At 38.4% G+C, this 11,162-nt stretch overlaps 1 non-coding gene across 1 annotated transcript; it reads right to left on the reverse strand.

Moving 5' to 3' along the window:
* Positions 1–1,266: 1,266 nt before the first annotated feature.
* LOC127088868 (small nucleolar RNA R71) lies at positions 1,267–1,373 on the reverse strand. Its single transcript, XR_007790680.1, has one exon. It is a non-coding gene; the product is annotated as a small nucleolar RNA R71 (small nucleolar RNA).
* Between the last annotated feature and the right edge of the window lie 9,789 nt (positions 1,374–11,162).

An 11,162-nucleotide genomic window follows, 5' to 3' on the forward strand; every position in this document is an offset into this window, starting at 1 on the left:
TTAAGGGCTATTTTAACTTTCAAATTAAGTTTTCCCGCACTTCAATTCCGTTGGGTAAGATCGAAAGCCGTCCAACGTCTTTTTAAACTTAATTGTTTTTAACTATTTCAAAAACAGCGAAAGCGCTTTGTTTAGTTCATTAGGAGATTTTAACATTAAGAAGAAAAGAGATTTTAAAACTATTTTCGCACGCGTTTATAAGTTTAGAGTCTGGTTCGTAAGAACGTCTTTTGGTTAAGAAATCCAGGTTATAATACTTTTCAACTTAGTCAAGACACTATATTTCTTAAAATAGGTTTACTACTCTAATACAATGCACGCCTTTTTATAAGTGACAATAAGAGGGTTTGATTAGGGAGTACAACTCGGTTCTGAATACGCGAAAGCGACAATTCCTGTTAAATTAGTTCTTTTCAAAGTAGGAAACATTGCCCATAAGTAGTTCTATTAGCAAGTACTTGGATTATCAATTGATTACGTGAATTACATTCGACCCTGTCTTTATTAATTAAATCTATTCAAATACTTTACTTTTCATTTGCACACTACGAAAAACACCTATTTTAACTGTCTTTGATAAACACCATAACAACAGATAACGATAGCTTGACACTTGGTCTCTGTGGATTCGACAATCTTTTATATTACTCTGACGCGTTCGTATACTTGCGAAAAGCCACGCATCAAGTTTTTGGCGCCGTTGCCGGGGACCAATTTCGTCAAATTTCATTTTCCTGTTGTTATATCGTTTAGACTTAGGTTATTTCCCGCCGGTCAATGCGAAGAACTCGCAGCACCGAAAGTTTAAGCTTAGTAAACCCTCTGGCGGAACCTAAACGTTACGCTCGCGCACGTTTATTCTTTCATAGAATTAAGAGAGCTATGGCCGAAGATCAAAACCAAAGACCTCTTAAGGACTTCGCTCAACCATCTAATGAAGAACCTAGTTCTAGTATAGTAAACCCAACTATCTCAGCCAATAATTTTGAACTTAAACCATCCCTATTGCAATTAGTGCAACAGAGACAATTCACGGGTCTCGCTACCGAGAACCCTAACCAACATTTAAAAATATTTCTTCAATTAGCAGATACTTTTAAAACCAATGGAGCTTCTCCTGAGGCAATACGTTTAAGATTATTTCCTTTTTCCCTCAGAGATAAAGCTCTATCATGGTTAGATTCCCTTCCACCCAATTCCATTACGACTTGGGATAACCTTAGAAGAGTTTTTCTTGCTAGATATTTTCCCCCGAGTAAGACCGCCGTTCTTCGAAACCATATAACTAGATTTACCCAAAACCAAGGAGAATCGTTGTTCGAAGCTTGAGAGAGATATAAAGAGTTGTTACGAGCATGCCCACATCATGGCTTAGAAAATTGGTTAATCATTCAAACCTTCTATAATGGACTTCATTACAACACAAAGATGACCATCGATGCTGCCGCAGGCGGTGCTCTGATGAACAAACCTTATTCTGAAGCTAGTGCCCTCATCGAAGACATGGCTCAAAACCATCAATCATGGGGAGTCGAACGAGCGACAGTTGAGAAGAAGGAAACCCAAGGAGGAGTGCATGAACTAAGATCTATAGGCATGATGCAAGCTAAAATGGACGCATTAGCCCTTAAGGTCGAGCATATGTACACGAACCCGAATACTGTAGCCGCAGTTTTGTCGGATTGTGAGATATATGGAACCCAAGGACACCAATCTGCAGAATGCAGTCTATTGAACGAAACCCACTCCGAGCAAGTGAACTACACCCAAGGGAACCCATATTCAAATACCTATAACCCTGGATGGAGGAATCACCCTAACTTCTCCTATAAAAATAATAACCCTATCCAAAATAATGCACCTCCGAGACCTAGTTATCAAGTCCCTAGATCAAATCAACCTATGCAACCTGTACCACCAAAGCCGAGCCTTGAGAAAATTATGGAAAATTTTATCACCGCTCAAACCCAACAAAACAAGGAGTTCATGAACCAAAACATTCATGTTAACGAGGAAGGTCGAGAGAAAGGAGAAGAACCTAAAGATAAAATTTACGTACCACCCCCGCCATATAAACCACCTATACCATATCTGCAAAGACTCAAACAAACCCAGATCAATAAACAGTACCAAAAATTTATTAAAGTTATAGAAAAACTTCATGTAGAAATCCCTTTCACAGAAGCCATCACCCAAATACCTTCTTATGCAAAGTTTCTGAAAGACATCCTTACCAACAAACGTAGACTTGACGATCCGAAGTCTTTGGAATGTAATGCTATTTCCGAGGACAAATTAGCAAAGAAAGATAAAGATCCTGGAAATTTCTCCATTCCTTGCCTTTTAGGTAATCATGTCATCGATAAAGCTTTTCTAGACTTAGGAGCTAGTGTGAGCCTAATGCCTCTAGCAGTTTGTGAGAGATTAAACTTAGGAGAGTTACAACCCACTAAGATGTCACTTCAGTTAGCCGATAGATCTGTTAAATATCCGATAGGCATTTTAGAAGATGTTCCTGTTAGGATAGGTCAACTATTTATCCCTACTGATTTTGTTGTCATGGACATCAAAGAGGACAATGATATACCAATCCTTCTAGGTAGACCATTCTTATCAACTGCAGGAGCCATTATATATGTCAAGAAAGGAAAGTTGACATTTGAGGTAGGTGACGAGAAAATAGAATTTAAACTTTCGAAATTTCTTATGGCACCTGTGATGGGAGACTCGTGTTATGCCTTAGATATCATTAATGAATGTGTTAGAGAATTAGAACAAAAAGAAATTATAAAAACAATTAAGTTACCATCAACCCCCATAAAGGAAGATGATAACTTTAAAGAACCTTACATCGATGATAACCTTTACGAATGTTTATCCCTTACCCCAGATCCTATGCCATGCCCTAAGAAACTAACCTTAGAACTTAAGGAACTGCCTAAGAACCTGAGATATGAGTTTCTCGAGAAAAGATGAACCGTCCAGTTATAGTTAGTGCTACCTTGAGCCATGAGGAAACGAACCAACTTTTAGACGTTTTACGAAGACATCCCTCAGCCTTAGGATATAATATCTCTGACCTGAAAGGTATAAGCCCATCCGTATGCATGCATCGGATTTCACTAGAAGAAGATTCAAAACCCTCTAGGAAGCATAAGAGAAGAATAAACCCTATAATGGGTGATGTTGTTAAGAAGGAAGTTCTTAAGTTACTTGAGGCAGGTATAATCTACCAGATCTCGGATAGTAAGTGGGTGAGCCCTGTGCATGTAGTACCTAAAAAGGGAGGCATCACAGTCGTGCAAAACGATAAAGGTGAACATGTAGCAAAACGTTTAGAAGGAGGATGGCGGATGTGTATAGATTATAGAAAATTAAATAAAGCAACTAGGAAGGATCATTTCCCTTTACCATTTATAGACCAAATGTTAGAGCGTCTAGCTAGACACTCCTACTTCTATTATCTAGATGGATACTCTGGATTCTTCCAAATACCTATTCACCCCGAAGATCAAGAAAAAACTACCTTTACATGCCCTTATGGAACTTTTGCCTACAGACGAATGTCTTTCGGCCTCTGTAACGCCCCAGATACTTTCCAACGCTGCATGATGTCAATATTCACGGATTACCTAGATGGTATCATGGAAGTCACTACGCCAAATAAGGGAAAAGAGGGCGCTTTTTTGGCCTATAACAGCGCTTTAAAGCGCCCTCTAATCTGGCACTGGCATAGGTAAAGACAACGCTTTTTTTCCTGGTGAAAGCGCTCTCTAAAGTGGCTCTTTAAGCCCTTTAAGGGCCACTTTAGAGGGCGCTTTTTAAAGAAAGCGCCCTCTAAAGTGGAAACTTTTAAAGGTTTAGAGGGCGCTTTTACTGGAAAGCGCCCTCTAAAGTGGAAACTTTTAAGGGTTTAGAGGGCGCTTTTACTGGAAAGCGCCCTCTAAAGTGGAAATTTAAAGGGTTTAGAGGGCGCTTATTTTGGAAAGCGCCCTCTAAAGTGGGTGGTTATTTAATTTTTTTTTTAAAAAAGCGCTATATTTATTTATTTATTTTAGACAACCTGTATATTGAAGCAGTACACCTAAAACTGTATAATTTGAAGCCCTTTTTCACACATTGCATTCAACAAGCCTTATATACAACAATCCATACATATACAACAATCCACTGATATATAATCGTTTAACTTCTAAAGATTCTAAATATACAACCAATTCATAACTTAAAAAGAAATAAAACTAAGTAGCAAAAGCATCTCTGAGATGTATGTTTTTTTTGCTAGCCGCAGTCTTCTTAGCAACAACCTCTTTTTGTTCAATATCAATAGCATGAACCTAAAATATCATAAAATTAGTTAGGTGAAGTATAAAATCAAGAATTAACATTTTCTATGCATAAATATCATATAATTGTGTTTATACCTTTTTTTTTATGCAACTGACTCGATTTGTTGTAATAAAAGCCATTTTACCTGTAATAAAGAAAACAATTAAAATCATTTGACCTGTACCTTTTTCACTAAGTTCTCTTTCTTTTCTTGGTTGGAATATGTTCTACATGTCTCTTAACAACACGGACGGTTGGATTGATCCAAATACCCTCATTATGATCATTTCTAATATATGAATCATTTGATATAATATTCTCATCTTGATCATTTCTGGTAAACGATTCAATCTCAACATCAATATCACCTTGATCTCCAGTGTTTTCATCAATTACTTTGTTGGAAAAAAGAACTATAGACCATTTCGTACTTTTCGGATCATTGACATAGAACACTTGTCTAGCTTGAGAGGCTAGAATAAAAGACTCATCTTTGTATCCCACCCTATTAAGATCCACTTGCAAAAATCCTGACTTATCCATTCGAATGCCGTTATTATTTTCAACCCACTTGCAACCAAATATAGGAATCTGAAACTTCTCATAATCAAACACCCAAATGCGCTCGATAACACCAAAATACGACAGATTTGCAAATTTGGGGTTTAAGTCCTTCACACTTGATATGTGCATTGCTTCAGCTACCACGGTGACACCACTATTCTGCATAGTACTTTTATCATCTTGTTCTTTGGTATAAAATGTGTATCCATTAATCGCGTATGCGCTATAAGAAAAAACATGGAAACAATTTCAGAAGAGAAACCAAAAATGGGATCTGCGGCGTGCGCAACGGCAAACTTAACGAATTCTGATACCCCATTCTCGTACTCTCTCGACAATCGATTGGAAGACATCCATGTATTATCCATTACTAATTAGAATAAACAAAAAACAATTTCAGAAGAGAAACCAAAAATGGGATGAGACAAAACAATTTCGCTTTATTGAGTTAGTCTCTGTGCAGGGCATTCATGTCTCCAACAACAACCCAAAACCAAAACAATTTTGATTTATTGAGTTAGTTTCTCAACATTTTCAGATATCTCTGACTTCAATAGCATGAGAATGTATGAATCATGCATTAAGCATTAGTGGTATGCACTAATTTGTAGCATAGTTATATATCATCATATAGTTTTTACAAAAGATAAACATTGACTAGAAAATATATATGTAGAATTGTATAATGGTCTAACTGAAAGCTAACAGAAGAATAGTCGACTCTAATTTACTCTATCAAATAACATCCATACCTAAACTTCTTAAGTTACTAGCTACGCTATGTATGCTAGAATAAATACACTCATAAGCTGCATAGTGTACCTTTGATTGGTAGAAGGTGTTTTAGATATTGCTGCCTCCTTTTTCTACATCGAGAAACAAATGGAACAGTTGGTGAAATTTAACCCATAATGCCTAGTCTCCATTGCTAGCATTGCAACACAATAATTATTGTTGAGAATACTCAATAAATGTATGAACCAAGAAAAATGAAACCAAAAATGAACAATAGCGAACGTCAGAAGAGAAACCAAGTAATATGAAGATTAGAAAAATACCTATGGTGTCAAAATCGAACAGCTAACAACGAATTAATAGAAGGAGGAAACATCGTAGATCTAACAGAGGTGGAAGGAGAACGCCTTAGAAGTAGCGAAAATCGTAGCAGTGAGAACCCTAACGTGAAAAAGAACGAAAATAACAGAGAGTAAAATAACAAAACGCGCAGTATGTTATAATTTTAATGTTTACTAAAGGGGACCTTAGAGGGCGCTTGTGGAAAAAAAGCGCCCTCTAAAGGGGGCCTAAGAGGGCGCTTATGAAAGCGCTCTCTAAGGCTTTCCAAAAGCGCTTTATAAACTGGAAATGCACATGGACTTATAGAGCGCTTTTTTAAAAGCGCCCTCTAAGGGTAACCTTAGAGGGCGCTTTCTAAAAAGCGCCCTGTATTGTTGTCCCTCTATCTCCTCCTTATTTTTTCGCTTCACCTTAGAGGGCGCTTTATTACAAAAGCGCCCTCTAAAGTGCGCTGTCTATTCCAGTTGTTCGCTCCTTATTTTTTCGCTTCACTTTAGAGTGCGCTTTTGTAATAAAGCGCCCTCTAAGGTACGTTGTCTATTCCAGTTTTTGGCGTAGTGAGTGTTTATGGACGATTTCTCGGTTTGCGGATTCAATTTTCACAATTGTCTAGCTAACCTTGAGAAAATCCTGGAGAGATGCGTAGAGGTGAACCTCGTGCTAAATTGGGAAAAATGTCATTTCATGGTGACCGAAGTAATAGTTTTAGGACATATAGTTTCCGAAAAAGGTATAGAGGTAGATAAAGCTAAAATAGAAGTTATAGAAAACCTAAAACCCCCAAAAACCATCAGAGAAGTCCGAAGCTTTCTTGGACACGCTGGATTCTATCGGCGTTTTATTAAGGACTTCTCCAAAATAACAAAACCATTAACCGGACTTTTAATGAAAGATGCTGAATTCATTTTTGATGAAAAATGTAATGACGCATTTAATCTTTTAAAGCAAGCATTAATCTCTACACCCATTATGAAACCGCCCGATTGGTCGGAACCTTTTGAGATAATGTGCGATGCTAGTGATTATGCAGTTGGAGCCGTTCTAGGACAGAGAAAAGATAAAAAATTACATGCCATTTATTATGCCAGTAGAACCCTAGATGTTGCCCAACTTAACTACGCAACAACCGAAAAAGAATTACTCGCTGTAGTTTTCGCTATAGACAAATTTAGATCTTATCTAGTAGGAGCAAAAATTATTGTTTACACCGATCATGCTGCCATTCGTTACCTATTAAGTAAAAAAGATGCCAAGCCCAGGTTACTCCGATGGATTCTATTACTACAAGAGTTTGATTTAGATATAAGAGATAAAAAAGGCACTGAGAATGTAGTAGCCGATCACCTTTCTAGGCTAGAACATCTAAAACCTGAACTAGTACCCATAAATGATGATTTCGCCTATGATAGACTGATCGCTAGAGTAAAAACCATTGAAGACAATAACCTAGATCCTTATGAGCACCCCCAAAATTCCTTAGCAATAAGTAACGTACCCTGGTATGCAGATTTCGTTAATTACCTAGCTGCTGACATAGTACCCCCTGATCTTGACTACCACCGCAAGAAGAAATTCTTCCACAATGTGAGAAACTTCTATTGGGACGAACCGCTCCTTTTCAAAAGGGGTAAAGATGGCATTTTTCACCGTTGCGTTCCAGAAGAAGAGGTAAATAGTATTATCGAGCATTGTCATTCTGCACCTTATGGTGGACATGCGAGCACCTCTAAGACATACGCCAAGATTCTTCAAGCTGGCCTATTCTGGCCTACCATGTGGCGTGATGTCTATGCTTTCATTGTCAAGTGTGATAGATGCCAACGCACTGGAAACATTTCAAGACGTGATGAAATGCCTCTAAGAAAGATTCAGGAAGTAGAACTCTTTGACGTGTGGGGTATAGATTTCATGGGACCCTTTCCACCATCCTTAGGAAACAGGTATATTTTAGTAGCTGTAGACTACGTGTCTAAGTGGATTGAAGTTATAGCTGCACCCACAAACGACACTAGGGTAGTAATCAAACTATTTAAAAACTATATATTCCCTAGATTTGGAACACCAAGTTTAGTCATAAGCGATGGAGGATCACACTTTATATCGAGAATATTTGACAAACTTTTAAGAAAATATGGAGTTAGGCATAGAGTAGCGACACCGTACCACCCACAAACTAGTGGCCAAGTAGAAGTATCTAATAGGGAGATAAAACAAATCCTAGAGAAATCTGTTTCCATTTCTAGGAGAGACTGGTCTCAGAAGCTTCAAGAAGCATTATGGGCCTATAGAACCGCTTTCAAAACCCCTATAGGAACTACTCCTTATCAACTAGTTTATGGAAAATCCTGTCACTTACCTTTCGAGTTAGAGCATAAGGCCTATTGGGCCATTAAAACTTTGAATTTAGACTACCTAGCCGCTGGAGAAAAGCGTACCCTAGACATTCATAAATTAGAAGAACTTAGGCAGTCAGCCTACGAAAATGCAAAAATATATAAAAAGAGGACAAAAACCTATCATGACAAAAGAATAGTAAAGAAAAACTTCAATTTAGGCGATTTTGTTCTCCTTTTCAACACTAGGTTACGACTCTTCCCTGGAAAGCTACGTTCAAGATGGACTGGTCCTTTCGAAGTATCCAAGATTCTGAGATCAGGAGCCGTAGAAATCAAGAACCAAACGTGTATTCCATTCATTGTAAATGGACAAAGACTGAAGCTCTACGAAGGAGGAGACATTCCAGCATACTACTCAAGCCACACCCTGATTGATCCACCAATTCCTACTACTACAGGTGTATAAATTCTAATCGTCAAGCTATTGACGTTAAACAAGCGCTGTGTGGGAGGCAACCTATGGTTTTTCTTTTCATTTTTACTTTTTTTTCGCATTTATTTACATTTATTTTTATTTTTATTTTATTTTATCTTATTTTGCATAGAGACTAAAAATTTGAATGGTTTGCATTTTCAGGATCACTTTCTTAACTTTTACAGGATGCAGGGTTTTGATGACATGCATGTTGCCTATAGAGATAATGCTCAGAGGGAGCGCTACATTGCTTTGTATCAGCGCCCTATGGCACCCACACGTTATCCCGACCAGCACTGTATGGAGGCATTGGGTATCGAGTTGAGTATCAGATTCCTTAGCCACCAACTTCATTGGGACGAATTTGCTGATGACGTGAATAACACATACAGGAACCTGACTTTGGAGTTCCTGAGTTCATTCGACTATGACCCATATTCTGGACCAGATGGGTATGCTGCTTTCAGACTTTTTGGAGTTGAATACTCCTTCAGCCAGAAAGAGTTCGACGACTTATTGGGCTTCCAGACCACTCCTGATGCTATCCCGGAGACACCTATGGGATATTTTCTGGGTAAGGAGGTGGAGAAGTTTTGGAGTGATATATCAGGTGGCGGAAGCCAGGATCCATCTACGCAGTTATCTTATGTCATACATAACCCAGCCTTCAGATATTTTCAGATGATATTAGCACATTCCTTCTTGGGAAGACAGGATGCAGAGGCACTACTGAGTGAAAAGGAGATCTTCCTATTATTTTGCGCATCCCAGTCTCGCCCAGTAGCATGTGGGAACTTTTTATTGAATAATCTCAGCGGTATCTCTAGATCCACCGAAGGAGTCATCCATGTTGGTGGAATCATCACACAGATTGCTGTCGCTTTAGGTCTGTCTCGCAAGTTGTCACATCTTCGGATCTACTGTGGACACACTACCATGGACATCGATTTCTGTTTGACCAGAGGATTGATGAGGAGAGCTTCTTTCCACCCATGTCAGTTCCGATTGCTAGTCGACGGTGAGGCTATCCATTATTTCACACTGCCAGACCCTATGATGACCAGTGTGCATGATCCAGCGAATTGGAGTTATGCTCTAGAGGGCCAGGGAGAGACCGTCGAGGCACCGAGATCACCACCCGCTGCTGAATACACGCCTATACCACATCTCCTAGAATCACTGTTTTCTCTAATAATCATTCATTGAAGACACCCGACATACGCACCCAGATTGCTGAGTGCCGTAGAGAGATTGCAGAGCTTAGACAGGAAGTGGCGGATCTAACTTTACAGATAGGAGTGTCTGATTTCACCCATGCCACTGAAGCCGATTGTCTATATCAGGAGATCACAGAGCTCAGGCAGGAGATAGCCGTGCTCCGTGGATCCACTCAGGCAGACGACACCCCTAATACCTGATCTCACCATTTCATTTTATTTCTCTTTTATATATTTATCGTATTTGCATTACTCATTATTATCGCATTTGAATATTATATAAACTACTACTATATATTAGTATTTCTATTTTTATCTATATATGTTTTATATTTATTTGCATTTTAATTTTTCAGTTATTTATTTATTTATATTTAATTTCTGTTTTTGTTTTTGTTTGAGTTTCCCTTTTTATTTTTCGTTTTTTTTCACTTTTATAAAAATTATGCAAGTCGAAGAAACTAGGAGAATCACAAGACAAATGCTATCCAGACCCCTCAAAGTCAAAAGACAAGAGAAGCCCAAACCAAAGGACCAAAATCTGGCCCAGCCAGATTTTGCCTTGTGGCACCCGCCATAGGACCTGTGGCGCCCGCCACAGCGTCTGTAAATGGTCGAGGTAGACCACTTTTCTTCACCATTTTTTGCAACTTACAACCTCCAAAACCCATTTTTTCACCTTGGAAAAAGTCCTTGAACCCACAAAAAGCTCATACTTTCCTAACCATCATACCACACAAATCATTAATCCACTTTCCATTTTCGATTTCATCCGCCAGATTTTTTAAAAATCCAACCTTTTCACCAACCACTTCGTCTTCTTCATCCGCTTTTCAAGAGCACTCAAATGGAGTTCAACGGATTCATTCTTCGAGGAGGGAAACCGGGGGAGAGACAAAGAAAAATCATTGAACGGTTGCAAAATCGAGAAATCCTCCCGACAAGGTATGCTGACGAAAACTGTCTCTACACTTTAGGTATCTACCATAGCATTTTCCATTTATTAGACAACTTAGGTTTGCATAATTTCTTTATCAACAAAGAACCCACCTATGAGCGGTTGACAATCGAATTTTTAAGTTCCTTAATTTATATTGTCAACCCTAACACTGCTAGCATAGTTGGTACTGTCAAATTTAGAATGTTTGTTGTTGAATACCAATT

Source organism: Lathyrus oleraceus, chromosome 5 (assembly GCF_024323335.1).
Source record: "Lathyrus oleraceus cultivar Zhongwan6 chromosome 5, CAAS_Psat_ZW6_1.0, whole genome shotgun sequence".
NCBI classification, from domain to species: domain Eukaryota; kingdom Viridiplantae; phylum Streptophyta; class Magnoliopsida; order Fabales; family Fabaceae; genus Lathyrus; species Lathyrus oleraceus.